The sequence below is a fragment of the Anopheles arabiensis genome, chromosome 2 (assembly GCF_016920715.1).
Source record: "Anopheles arabiensis isolate DONGOLA chromosome 2, AaraD3, whole genome shotgun sequence".
Lineage (NCBI taxonomy): Eukaryota > Metazoa > Arthropoda > Insecta > Diptera > Culicidae > Anopheles > Anopheles arabiensis.
Window position 1 is genome coordinate 35,512,104 of NC_053517.1, and position 15,012 is coordinate 35,527,115.

The 15,012-nt window shown below is 44.6% G+C and overlaps 1 protein-coding gene across 1 annotated transcript in view; it reads left to right on the plus strand.

The window, feature by feature from the left end:
• Positions 1-15,012, plus strand: part of LOC120895708 (neuropeptide SIFamide receptor-like) — a 99,851-nt gene that overhangs the window by 75,240 nt on the left and 9,599 nt on the right. The gene's annotated exons all lie outside the window — the stretch shown is intronic.

A 15,012-nucleotide genomic window follows, 5' to 3' on the forward strand; every position in this document is an offset into this window, starting at 1 on the left:
TGCAAATTAATAGCACACTACCGCCACTGCCAGCACTGCCATTCCCTTCACCTCTTTACGGCAGACCGAACATCCCGCCAGCAATCATTCGGTGCTATTTTGTTCGCATAAAAATTAAAATAACGACACACGACGCAAACACTTTACTGCGAGAGAACGATCACCACACACACTCACTGTACGCCGTCGTTTACGCTTCCTAATCTGATGAAACAGCCGGACCGTGTTGCGTGGTCTTGGCACACCGTGTCCAAAGATTGGGTAGTAAAAATTAACGGTTACTAGAGTGTAGCCGAGAGAAGGGAATGTAAAATTACACACCGGAAACGACGGGGGCAATGATAGACATCGCGGGGTCCGAATGATCTGTCACAAACAAGTTGTCATTGATCAGCAAACGTGTTGCAAATGAAACGATCGTTTGGCACGGCAGGAAACCCCGAATGCACGTTTGTAGCAGCTCGATGGACGTTTGTCGGTGATCTTATATTGCAAAGTAAACACTTGCTTTCTAATTGCATACGATAATTGTATTACCGTGGGATGTAATTTTGATTGACGGCATACGTATGGCTAGCCAACCTATACTCGTTGGTAATACAATGATTCGTAGTGAATTAAATCGGAGACCACACATTATCGTAATTTGGCTTCTTAATTTGCTTCAAATAGCCAATAATATAGCGTTTTATAGAGATTCATAGTAAATGAAAGATATAAGACGAAGAAGAATAAGAAGAGTGAATGATTTACGTATGTAGTATGGTTAGATTTACGGGCATAAATATAAATAACTTTCATTCACTTGAAATATCCAGTAAATTGTGCGTTGTTGAACAAAAATTTGTTGTTGTTTTTAGTGTACGTTTGCATATGATTGCATTCATATAACCTATCCTATTATTGATACTATGCTTTAAAAATTCATTAGTTTCGTGTACTTATTTTAGAATTTTAGTCAGAATCTTCTAGTTAAAGTTGAACGAGGTTCAATTTTGATCTCACCAGACTCCAAAATATTTGGAGTATTTAAATAAACCAAAACAAATATCTAAAGTTGAAATAGTTTCTTCCATTGATCTAGGTCGATCCAACCGATCTCTACTGCACATAGAATTGATGATGATCGAACAAATATATTACGACTTGGTTGATGACCAACAACAATATTGAAGTATTTTTAATGTATTAACATTTAAACGCCTTTTCGGTTGTTTGTACATTTTTTTTTAGTGAAATAAGATTCGATGCTATAAGAAGAACACTGTTCGACGTAACAACCTGTCAGTTAACTATCTTCTACCGGAATCGTTACCGTCCTCCCTGCTATTGCGGGACGGTCCAAGCTCGGCTTGAACTCAGACATGACAGACATGTTGTTAAGTCGTGCGAGTTGATGACTGTATCTCCGGACTATTGAATGTTACGACCCGTGAATTGAACTTTTAATCATTCTCGATGCAAATGAAGTAAAAACTTGAGTAGTGTAAACTTCTTTCAGTGGCGGGTTAACTAGAGTGAAGGCACTAAGCGGTCACACTTATGTACGCATTTCTGAAGTGTGGAGCGAGAATTTGTAAAAGGAATTCTAAACCAGAAAAGGATTGAGAAGCATATTTACTTATGAGCGGGTTGTGGGTTCCTTTTCTTGGGCCCCCCTCGAGTCGTCGGATCCCTGACTCTTTTAAAATTCTCTGTGTGAAATATCCGCTAAAATATCGAATAAAATAAAGCATGTCACCAACATTTCTTTATTACGGCGCTTTAAAACAACTTGGAAGGTCGATGGCCGGGCAGAACGAAAGGCATTACAGGGTTTTCCAGGAGTTATCATAGCTGTGGGACACTTTATTGACTCTTTCATACGTGAAATGAACTTCATGTAATGGGAATTGTTCTCTATTGCACCCTTGTGGGACGAATTCAATAGGAAGTTCCAAGGAGCCTGTCCAACAAGGATGCCATAGAGTCCAATTTCCAACATACGAAGTTCACTTACCAAAGTAAAGAGTCAAGGAAGTGTCCCACAACTATGAGAACCCCTGGAAAACCCTGTATTGCCAGATTATATGTCATTGCTGATTTTACTGTAGCATAGCACATATACTAAATTGCAAAAGTGTTGTAAAATAATTGATTATATTTGCTGTACCATTTTCAACCCGAGTGAAAGGAACGGATAATTCACTTCAAACGATCTGTCATCAAATGACCTTTCTCCCTGAACTTGGCAGTGGATACATTACGTTGTGGCTTTCAGTGCACCACTATACCACATTGTCGAGCGTAATCAAACAGACGGACCGGGCTGTCGAAGATACGGCCCACATACACGGCATAGTCCTTTCTACACACGCGCAATACTTTGTTACCAAAGGCTTGTGTTAAAAGCGATTACACCAAACAGATGCTCGCTGTGGCGCACTGTCATTGTCGGCGTTGTACTTAAACGTGTTGCTGTCATTTTGAGTAGCATTATCCTGAAAGCGGATAATTTACCCACAAAAGCTTTACCACCTCTCTCTTTCACTATCTCTCTCTCTCGGCCGAACCGGAAGTTTTGTGGACAATTGTATTCGAAAGTGTGGCTTGTGCGAAAGGCACGGGGACGAGGAAAGACGATTGTGGATAAATATTTTTCCCACCCAAGCAACGGAATAGGTGAACACTCACTCAGCAGGACAATTGCAACGAATCTATCGCATGGGTCATTCGGATGGGGCAGACGCAAAATCCTCCCGCATCCATTCCAACGCTTCAAGAGCTTGCCGTATTGCGCACAAAGTGGTCGTACGAGGGAGGCGGGATGCGTTGGAGTAGATGGAGACGCGGAAGTTCATAGGAAAACCGTTTACCAGCACGGGAAGCCACAGAGTTTCCTCACAACTAAATGTGGCCGACGAGCAATCCATTCTTCTGGTTTGAGTGCAGCCCCACAACCGTTGTTGCACACCATGCTTCCGCACCGCATGGTCAGCGAAACGCCAGTTGCCTTTAGGCTCGGCCACGGTTGCATATAAACCTTAGATTGCTGCAGCTTTCTTCTTCCACAGCTCCGCTGTGTTAGGTTCGTTACCTACAGCTCCAACGGTCCCGTCCACGGCTTGGCTCTTTTTCAAGTTCAATATCGTTTTCTACGCCACTTTACGGCCAGCTTGCTCCCAGCTTCCGATTCAACCGAGAACCCATCGTTCGTTCGTTCGTTCGTCGCTGTGGCGTTCGGTGAGGCGTACTTTTGTGACAAGGAAAATTGCAATCCACCATCCATTCCAGCTGCAACTCTATTTCGCACTTTGAGCATCAGGCCCCACGATCCCTTCCGTTCGCTCTATGTGTTTGTGTGTGTGTGTGTTTTTTTTTTTTTACTTTCATCGCTTTCGGGCAAAACCGTTAGGAGAGAAAAGGAAAACCCCAAGAGATCCCGGTAGACTTCCTTTTGCTACATTTGCCTTTTGCAATTTTCGCTATATACTATAGTTTTTTTTATGCATCAAGCACTTCCTCCAGCTATATGTGGCTCTGCGAATCCGTTTTCCCATTGATGTGCGGGATATGAGCGAAGAAGAAAAAAGGCGATAGTTTTGCTATCTGACAATCCCATCCGACCGATGCTGGCATCTTTCGAAGATGGTAGAAACCGTCGCTCCTAGCAGAGCGCTTCCTTAGATGTCCGTGTGTGTGTGTGTGTGTGCGCCTGTGCGTGTATTCAGGCAGTCTTTTCTTGCCTCCGTCGCCACTCAGCGTCGCCTTCAAAGCAAAACGGGCCCCGGATGGTATCCCGTGGGAACACTCGTTATGCATTTGATTTGTCATCGGTTACGACGAGCAAATAAACAGTGTTTCGTTCCGGAACAGTGCTGGCGACATGTTGAGCGTGCCAAAGCATTGGAACGGGGCAAGGACGGGGTAGGGGCGGATCCAACGGTAGCGACAAACCGATGTGCCGGTAAACGGTGCAATCTCGTGTCGATTGCAACTCCATCAATGCGCACCACGCCCCGCGCCCCACGCGCCTCAACATGATCGATAGCAATGGGTTGGGTTGGAAGCGAAATAGAAAATAATGGCATACAGTTCGAGCTTTTGCCGTCTCCACCTGCTGCTTGGTTCGATTGTACCGGCTTTTTTAAATTCCTTTGCAACAATCTCATCGTTTATGCGTGCTTTCGAGTTTGTTTTTTTTTGTTAGCACAGAGATGGATAATTAAAATGTCTTAAAGCATTTTTTAATTGCAATATCATAGCCATAAGTTTGCCATGCATTTACGTCTCGACTATGTTGTTCACCAATTACCATGACAATGGCAGAATGTTGAATTCATCGATTTTTTATTATTTAGACTTTCCTCCGTGGCAAAAATAATAATAAAAAAGTATTAAACGAAAATAAATATAAATATCATTATCATCCTGTCAATAAGGACACTTCATACATCTGTTTGAAAGGATCAATGTGTTTAAGACATGTGCTGTGTGTTCAGCCTGCTTATTTGTTTTGCAGTTCATAGAACTAACATTGTACTGTCAAACAATTATAACCGCGCGGCTACATGAGGTGAAATATACAGCGAAATGAACTATTTGACAGGTGAAATATCTGACAGGTATAGCTAAAGGGTTGGGGGAGACACAATATCCGCTTTCGAAATTCTATTAAAATTAATATCTTCTTAAACAGAACATTCCCTAATTGGAAGAAATTATGAATTATCCGCCTGTCAAATAGTTCATTTCGCTGTATATTTCACCTCATGTGGCCTCGCGGTAAGACTAATTATTCTTCAGCACTAAGCGTTCAGCTTTTTTTCGAGTCAAATTCCGGGCAAATTGGAACAAATGTGACACCCTTGGGAGTTTTAATTTATTCATGTTTTGCAGAAGCTTCCTCATTAACCTGGTTTGTTTATCATGTTTCAACATGAAAATAAAAAGCACTTCCAGTTGTGTGTTGATGAACGTTTAGTGCTTTTTTGGTAAATTTTGAATTTTGAACATTGCTTTTTAAATGTTTTATTATTTTTATTACAAATTTTAGTCGCTTACTTTTGGCTATGAAAATGTGGTGGTCATCACATTGCCGTGTTTTGAGCATTATTCTCTCAAATGCACCCTACGCTCTACATTGCGCTCTAACCTTTTTCTATTCGTTGCTAAGGTGAACTTTCCCTTCTTTCTCTATTTCTTGAATTTGGCGCAATCAACTTGAAAGGAGTCTAGTAACCCTGTTCAGAAAACCATAACTATCTGTTTAACGAAATAGGGTAAATGTACCTATAGTGGTGGTAGTACCAATAGTGGTGGTATTGCACTAAAATGCGGTTCATACGGCAAATTAAAAGTAATTAAGTTATTTACGCTAGTGTGAAATGTTCTTTAGCCTTTTACAAATGGTTTAAAAGTTAAATGGGGCCATTCCGTTACTTAGTGACCGAAAAATCCATTATTTTGTGAAATGTGTCAACATTTTTCCAAAATCCTTAGGATTTCATAACGTAACTCATATTTCTGTTAACGTTCTAAATGACCACATAACCACGTAATTACTAGTTTTTCAACATAACTGTTATGAAATGTTATTGTTTTACTAAAATTATTTGCCTTTTGACCATATTTATGCATTTTTAAGAGTTTTTTACCATAGTGCCATTATAGGTACACAAAACAGGCATGTTCCTATAGTGGTTATAATTATAAAATCAATAAAAACAGGTCATTTTAGATTTTTTCGAGGATATTTTCGACATGTCGTACTGTTTTCACTTAAATAAGCAACAGAAACGAGTTTTATGTTATGTAATTTGCCAAAAACAGGCCAAAATTCGCTCATATGGCTGAATGAAAATTTGACTTCAAATCAAGCACACTCTTCCGGGTGTCGGTTGACAACAGATGTGATGCAGTACTTAAGTCAATAGTTTCATCGATCATATTTACAAATTTTTTACGATCAAATTACGGAAGAAACCAATATTATGGCAGTAATCCTTGCTATTCATACGAAATCAGCTCCCAAACTAAGTTTCATTGATATTATACACCGTTTTTTTGCATCTTTGTTTACCACCACTATAGGAACACAATACGACGACTATAGGAACCATACCACCATTATAGGTACAACGAAGCAGCCACAAAAATTTGTATTTTTTCGTAAATTTGGTGTATTTCAGGGTAAAAATGGTGGTGATTGTGAAGATAAAACATATTACAATTGCTATGTGTTAAAATTTTCAGAAAATGTCCTTCCTGACACTTTAAATCCATTAAAACACATCGGTACCACCACAAATTGCACCACTATTGGTACATTTACCCTATCATACATAAAAAAAATTAAAACACGTTTTAATGCACTAACACCAACATAAAATTACCTTAAAAACGTGATTATATTTTTTTATTATTTTTTTTAGCTGTTATCAGTTTTCAATTGGCAAATACAACGATGAAGAAGTTAACTTTAAAAAATAATCACTCACGGTTGCGATTACATTTCATGAATGGCTTTACGAGTCCCGGATTGTTCAGTTTTATTATAGACAGCACCGTTTCTTTGCTTTCTGATGTCCGACTCGAGAAGTGATTTCAATTATTTTTTAAGACACATTTGATTCAAACGATACTCGGCTGGCATAACTGTGATTTACGTATTATACATTCCCCTTCGATTTACAACTTTCCAACAGATGTATTTCCTGTGCTGTGTCTCAGTGTTCTTATGCTTGGGTGAGTGTAGAAACGCATTTCAAAGTCAAATCAAAACTTTTACAATATGTTGCTACACATACCAACCATTTCAGAGAAAAGAGTAAGAGTGAGTACGGTTCTAAAACGATGTTTGATCTATAGTTTTGCCCTGTCCACTCACACAAGTTTGTGCAAACTATTCAACACTTTTTGACAACACAAAACAGTTACGATTCGAGCTGTTAGGTATCGGTGACCTTTCAATGTAAACAGTTCTTTGAGCTTCTTGCCTGGCGGAAACTTTCTGTGCATATTTACAGCTAAAAACTCCCATACTTTTCTGTGCTTACATTTTAACGTCAACATCAAAGCTCTACGTTGAATTTGAAGAACCAATCAAACTTATCAAATTAATCGTTAGAGCACAGCGCGGGTCAACAGGCCAATTCGCAAACGTTTTCGACCGTTGATTAATGAAGCGAAGCCTGCCAAAGAATGATGAAGCTCTTGGCTTGGTCAGCACCACCTCGGCGCGATACCTCGCTGTCCGGTGGTCCGGTGGTGCTGGAAGATACAAACACGCATACATAATTCAATACAACAGACGCTATTGAACAGTCTTCAATCATCGGCTCGAAACTGCCGATCAAAACAAAAAGGCCCAAAACGCCACCAAAAGCACAAGCCGGCAAGCCCGCCAAGGTCACCTAGTTCCCCGTCCGCGATGCGTCTCAACCATTCCATCCAGCCAAAAATAAACTCATCAACGTCGAACATGCAGCGGGTATGGGAATGGGTATGGGTTGCAAGAGTAAAGAAGCAGAAATGATCCAAAACCCGTGAACCGGAATTGGAAAAGTTATGCCTGACGTTGCTCAGTTTTACACTTCCGCGATTTCTGTGACGCGTGGTAACGACGACTTGGGCCAATTCTTGCGGCCTGCTGGCCAAGCAGATGGCCGACGGGGCCAAGACCTTCACGCATCTCCGCGACGTTCCCGTTTTAATTGCCGCGTGCGTCAGAAAATGCGTGGAGCTCTCGGGTTGGTTGAACTTCACCAGGGTCAGCCAGGGAGCTAATAGTGTGAGGGCAAATCGATGGAACTGATTAGAAATTTTAACCACTCAATCAAAAGTTTTTAATTTAAAAATCAAGCTCAATTTTACTGAGGGGACGAATTTTTCTTAAGAATTGCTTAATAATAGCACCGTCTAATAGCATTGGTAGGTTTGTGTTTCTTTTCATTAAATGTACCATCCGTGCCTCCCACACATTTAGTTGTCGGGCTTGTTCGAGTAAAACACAGGCTTCTGCCATTTTCTACCGTACTTTGAGTGGAACATCATCCAATCCTGGCACTCGTGAATGCAAAAGGCCATCGTGGATGAAATTCTGAAGAGCGGAATATACACGAGCATGAAAATATGCTGCCACGACGGTATGAATCGTTGGACAATTTGCCCCGCACGGTCTCGAATGCACTCTTACATGTGTTTACACTGCTTGTTAGCAAACACGGTTGCACGGTAGAAGAGTGGCACAAACCGTCCACGGGAGTTCTAGGAGCGAATAACACGGAGCTAAATTTTGGGATGTTTGGATCCGCTCACGTCTAAAGTTCTTGAGTCTAGCTCATCTGCTAGACCCAGATCATTCAATGGGTGGACGGCGGAAGTGCCCATTGGACGGAGCTCAGCTGAACAAGTGCGGTCCTATTGTCTGAAGGACAGAGCTGTAAGTATTGATATTGTTTCCCTCACAAGAGCTCTCCATCTGTGTTGGTTGCTCTTCATTCGAGCCGGGGCATTGTTAGATTTGCGCTCATTGCTCAAGATACCGCCGTCGTATCTGAGCCACATACATTCGTTGACAATTTCTGCAATTGAATTTGAGGTGCTTTTGCTGCAAAATAAAAACTAAATGCAAAATAAACACTTAGCCAAAACATGCACTGATCTGACATTTTGAAATTTACGATCTCTTCGGGGTTATTAATTTTAATTACGAAGATTAAAGCAACACTTACCCCATTCATTCTGCAGGGAAGCAGCTGAGGTGCCGATGGACAGCACTCAACCCACGACACGGCACGATGTGCTTTCCGTCACGTCTTATTTAGCTGCTCATTAGATCTCGACTACGGCCGCCGGCGTACACTTATCTCCGGGTTAATTGAATTTAAAATTCTAATCCCCCGTCAAGGGGGCCTGGTGCACCGGTGCTCATGAACTTGTCGCTACTTAAACCCGTATGCGCGGGGGATGCTACAGGTACACCGTCCGAGCCGGTCCGGCATGATCTTGAGCTGCGCCAAGTCACGAACTTATTGGTGTCGCTGTCAACGAAAGCGAAAGCCAAGCTTGTCTCCAATTGCATAACCGCGTGCACTGGCAGCTGCGCGAACTGCACACTTCTGCAGCATGCATTCCGTGCCGCTTGCAGGACGGTGCATACCTTGTGCCACCGTCTCACCAGCCTCCAGCTCATGCTGTTCATCGTCTGCCCGGGAGTGCGATCGCCAACACGATGATGACAACGACAGGCACGGCAATCGTGCGAGCTCATGCGGTTTTACGATTATTGCCGTAATAATAATCTCGTTGAGCTGATTTGCTGCCAGCTGCTTCCATTAAGGCGACAAGTGCCGAACGCACAACTCCTGCTCAATCTACCTGCTTTTTGTGCACCCTTTGACCCTGGCGCTAGGTGCGATAAAATTGCAATGCCCTCCGGCAACTTGCCGTAAAAGTGGATCAGGGAAGACGCCGTACACTCACGCAAAGTGATATTCCTTGCCGCAGCGACCGATCGGAGCAGAAGCTTCCCCAAGGTCGCAAGGTCGCACTATATGCATTGGATCGAACCCATTATCCGCCGACCGATTCCGGTTCACGATAATGTGCACTGTAAGAGAGGATGTATGCAGTGCGTCTCAAGGCCACAGGCACGGTGACATGACCAAACAACAGGCCCTGATTAATGCCACGTTTGTGCGTAATGAGATACCGCACGGTTGCAGCAAGATCATTCCTTCGTCTGCATCGCGTAGCCTACCGCAACTGTAAACCGATCCAAAATGCAGATTCGACCGACACAAATCTGGGCCAGCATGCATCTTGATGGTTTCGAATCGGTTCGGGACATTGTGTAACCTTTCCGGCGAGCGAAACGTATCACAACTCATGATCGCCCACCTTGGCCTGAAGGATCGCTTGTCTACCGATCGATTGCAACGGTAGCATTTCTGTGTTTGTGTGTGTGTTTGTGCGCTAGTTTCGTATTTCTTAACTCCAAACAACCAACTGCATGGGAAGAGTTGGCAGAACGGTCTCGCGGTTTGATTAATCTTAAAGGCATGTTGAGAAACATATGTCGATGGAAGGATTAGTACACGAATTAATGGAAAATGTTGTGGACGGTGTAAGATGGATTATAATATATCATCTGTCCAATAACGTAAGTGTCAAATAAAATCCTGCGAATATACTTACATTGTGGGTAAGTAAGGTTATTATACTTGGGTAGCATTGTATTTCAAGAAGCCCTTTTAACATATCATCCAGCTCAAACGTAGTACAAAGTCTAAGTAAACTTTTGATAGCATTTTCCAGAAACTCCCTTACTCCTTAAACTACCTTAAACAGCCTGTACGCAAGTCGAATATTCGAAGGCAAAGCATTTGTACACCACAAACGGAATTAAACTGAATTGTAATAAAAAAAGGCAAAACATAACAAACAACCCACAACCAGATTAAACTCGTAAGTAAGCATGTAGATCATTTAGCACTTGCCCTGTGCGATGTCAGGTACGCTGTCGTGCCGTGAGTAAGGTCTTAAAAGCGTCCAACCTGATCGAGCGAAATCGAGGTAGAAGGGAATAAGAGAATAAAATAAAACAGCAGATACATCAACAACAACAACAACAACAAAAACCCGTCCTGACACTGGCTAACCCTCGGTGCGTAGCGCGCTGGCCAGATTTGACAAGAGGAAAACATTGAAACGTTGCGCACACACACACATCCACTCATCGCATCGCATGGCCACGATCCCTCCGCGACCTCCGACCCAAACCGATCCGCGGCGGCACCAGCATCACGGCAGTCTCGAAACACAGGCGGGTCACGCCGATCACCCCCGGGGGTTGTTTTCCTTCCTTCCGGCCCCGCTTCGGTTCACGAGCCCGCTGCTTCCGCCTCATGCCACAGCAGCAGCAGCAGCAATGCGCTATGTGCCGTTCAATATCCATTTCAATTATCCCCGCGTGCTGCATCTTCCCTCGGCGATGATTGTGCACTGCCATGACCTCAAACACGCTTACCCACGTGATGCTGACCCGGGCCCGAGCAGACTCCGCGCGAAGAGGCGAGCCCTTTATGCGCACAAGGATTTGATCGTGTTCCAAAGAGCGGGACGCGGAAAAGTTCATGGTAGACTGAAGCCGCACACGATGGCAGTTGGTAGGCCGAGAAAATTCCACCGATCCTTTTGCATGATCCTCACTGCTACAATTAATTGCGGCCCGGTGTCTGCAATCCGGGGGATATCGATCGCATAAATTAGCAACATAGTTCAAGAGCGCTCCTATCAGCGGCCTTTACTTTTTGCATCTTAATTTTTATGACACCAGCAGCAATTCCAAAGATTCCATGACTCCGGTGTCGGCTTTGCCGCATTTGCCCACACCGCACAAAAGAGTAAGCGATAGCTTTAAATCATACAAAAAAAAGTATGCTTTCATTGTTATGGAGAACGACAATAGTAAATAAAAGAGATAAAAAACAACAACCACCATTACCAACTCTCTCTTTCTCTCTCCCTCCGCACAGCATTGTATGCATTGCACAGCTCACGAGACACGGGTCGATATATTTATAGTTCCCGGTTAACGGCCAATCAATTAGCCACAGCTGGCGCGCGGCAATTCAAAAGGCGTAAAAACATATCCCGCCACAGCCACAGTAGCGCGCTAAACGCATCGAATCGAGCCACACACAAGCACACAAAAAAGTACTTAAACATTAAATTAATCGCTCAATTATATCGCACGCACGCACTGAAAGTGGCCGGTGGTTGTTCGGTCCCTCCGGATTCTTCCCTTTTTTCCTCGCCGCTTCCTGGATGCTGTCACCGGAGGACAATCAAAACACGGGGATCGCTCGCTCGAATCGTCACTGAATTGTGGTACATTTGAATGGTTTATGCATTTTAATTATTTTGCAACGGAATGCGGACTTACAAACGCATCGATTGCTGTCCACCCACCAACGTTTGCCCTTCGTTGCGCCGCTTAATGACGGTTACAAATGATTGTAAGGCCAATATTGGCACATTCATAACAAAGATTTTTCTTTTTTTCTTTTTTGGTAACTTATTGCCAAACATTCTAAGCGTGATTTGTGGCACGTTTAATTATTGCTTAGCTCTGCCATTAAGTCCATCCCACATGTGAATGTTAAAGTTCCAATTCGCTGAAGGACATGGGATGAAGATAACATTCGTTTTTTTTTTGCACCTCAATCATCATCATTACGCGATCTTCCACTCTTAAGGCACCTTGAGCGGTTTCGGCGGATTTTTAGTTTTATTGACAATGACCCTCAAACGCTCCCCCCTCGGGCCATCGCAAGCGTTCGGGTGAGTTATGCATGTGGCACTGTTCCGTGGTCCTTAGTTCCGGACATCATAAAGGTTTGCAAAAACGATCAAAAAACGACACACACACACACTCAGACAGACACTCAAGCCATGCCGCGCAGGAAGTATCATGCTGTGATAAAAAAAACACCAACAGTCAAGCTCCCAGCAAGGAAGGGAAGGCGAAGAGTAAGCTCAATGCCATCATCCGTCGTTTCGCGAGCTTTGCTAATTTGGCCAACAGCGCGCTCTCGAGCGCCTCACTCACTCTAATTGGACGCGTCTCGGGGACCGTTTTTAGCCGCCGCTTTACTGTCGTTACTGCTGCTTGTGCTTGTAGCTGCTGTGCCCCTGTATCTACCCAGTTTTGGGCTACTTCAGACCGCCCGTCTGGAGGCCGGGAGGACTCCTTCGCAAAGGTTTTAAAAATAAACAAATGCTTTTTGGTTTTGTTTGCTTTGGTTGCCTACTTCCCGTAATATCTTTACTGGGTCATCGGGTTGTGGACGAAATTGTGTTCATCGAATTCGAGGCGGGTTTTCAATGCTAGTCGTCTAGCGGCTTATCGGACACCATCCAAAAACAACCTGCCAATCATTAGCCAGCAAGAGAGCTCGAGCCCGGCCGTGGTGCGTACTGGCGCTCCGCTACTTTGCCAACGCGATGACATTGAACCACCGTGGCACCGTGAGAGCTCTTGAGCAGAGGCTTTAGCTTCAGTCGATCCCTCCACTGAGTGAGCTCGCGAGTGCGCGGGTCAAAACCGGTGCGTCTACACATCTAAACAGTGTTCCCCTCCCCCTCCCCGCGCCACCCCAACCGCGAGCAGCAGCAGCGTCAAGAGCAATAAAAATTATAACCGATCGCCGTTGCCGCTGGGCTGGAGGTATGCGGGGCAGAACTTGTTTTCGGTTCGCGCGGGGACCCCCACGCCTGGCAGTGCGGCAGCTGTGCTAATCAATCAGCTGGTGCCGGGTGCCGATTGATTGTACCGTGCGCCACCAGACCACCCGATCGCGTCAAAGCCCACCCTTAGCCCCTCGGCCCTTTATGGTGCCCCTAATGTGACGACATCGTGCACGGCCGGCCTTAGGATCGGCGGAACCCTTCGAAAGGGTCTCGGTAATGAGCCGTTGCGTGGATTATTATGATTGAATTCTTGGGCCGCGCGCGCTTCGCCGGGGTTCGAGGTCGATCGTCACCCGAGCGAGTTGTGTGAGGGATCCGCTTGCCTACTCCCCACCCCCTAATAGCTATTTCTCTGTCGGCAAGATGTCGAACAAAAAGGCATGTTTAGTTGCGTGAAAATGATTTAGGGAAAAAATGGCCCTCCAATGTGTGAAGGTCAAGCTGCGAGTGGGAACTATAAGGTTGATTTTGTAATCAGCGAACCGTTTCATATGTGCGAACCGTTTAGATATTTCAATCGAACGAACTTTGCCACTTTTGAACGTTTTCTACCAAAGCTGCTTATTGTTTTAATAGTAAATTATAAACATAAGCTCAACGGAATGTGCAGCAGCTTTTTGATTCCCCTCATAGTACCAAAACATTGCCTTCTTCATTCGTTTCAATCAACATTCAATAATGCCATACCAGCGTCTCACTGGACCAAAACGCAATCGATCGGTTCGCCTTAATTCGCCACCAATTTACACCACCACTTATACTTATAACGCCACTGAATTTTTATAACGGACGAATCAATTTGGCCGGCCGTTCCTTTTTTTTAATTACCGCGCTTTTCAGTTGGATCGACTTTGCCATCCAAGAACGCTGCCCAGCACAACAAAATGAGAACGAAAATCAATTTAAACCATGCCTATGTATAAAATACAAAACAACAGAACGCGGAAACAAGTGCTCTGCTTGCTTTTGTTTCACGCACTGCGTGCCTACCCTTGGGCGAGATGAACGCACGTTTGTGCAACCAAACGAAAGGGAAACTGTGAGCGACAAAAAAAAGCTGAATCACGCGCCACCAGCCGTGGAAGCCCGCCACCGCGGTCGTTCTAGCAGTGCCCTGCGTGTATGTCCGTTGCGGGTTCGGTTCCTTGATTGTGACATACGTGCGGGGGTTTCCGTCGTTCGCAGCCGCGCGGCCCTAGCAAGTGCATCTCGCGCCTCGTAGACGGCCCTCACCCGAGCCGCACGAGCCGTCACGAGATACACGGCGAACGGTACGAGGGCGAGCGCTGCGATGCTTGCGGGCGCGATCGAGTGATGCAAAGGGTTAAAGTATGAAGACAACAACAACAACAACCACAAAAAAAACATATTTCTTCTCAAGCAAAAACAACAACGCGATGGTAATCTTCCCAAGCAAAACCTGAGCTGACCTGAGCAAAAGGGGACGGCACGAAAAACATTAAGCAAGCAACCAATTTACCTTTTGGTCGAATCCTGCCCCAGCAGAAGGGGCAAAGGTTGCAACGGGCTGAAAACGGGTGGGCAAAAAACAAACGGGAGGTTTATGATGTTGCGGATATGTCGCACCAGCAGCTAGAACCTTCCTTGTGCCTCTCGCATGGTGAAACGACCGACCCGTGCGGCCGATCGAGCGCGTAAAGTCAAAGGGTAGAAGGGGGTGGCGCTCGAGGCGCAAGTCACTTGACTGGAAGGTGGAGGCTGAACCTCGGCAAGGCTTCGCGTGGAGTAGCGTGGCGAAACCGAAAGGAAGCTTGT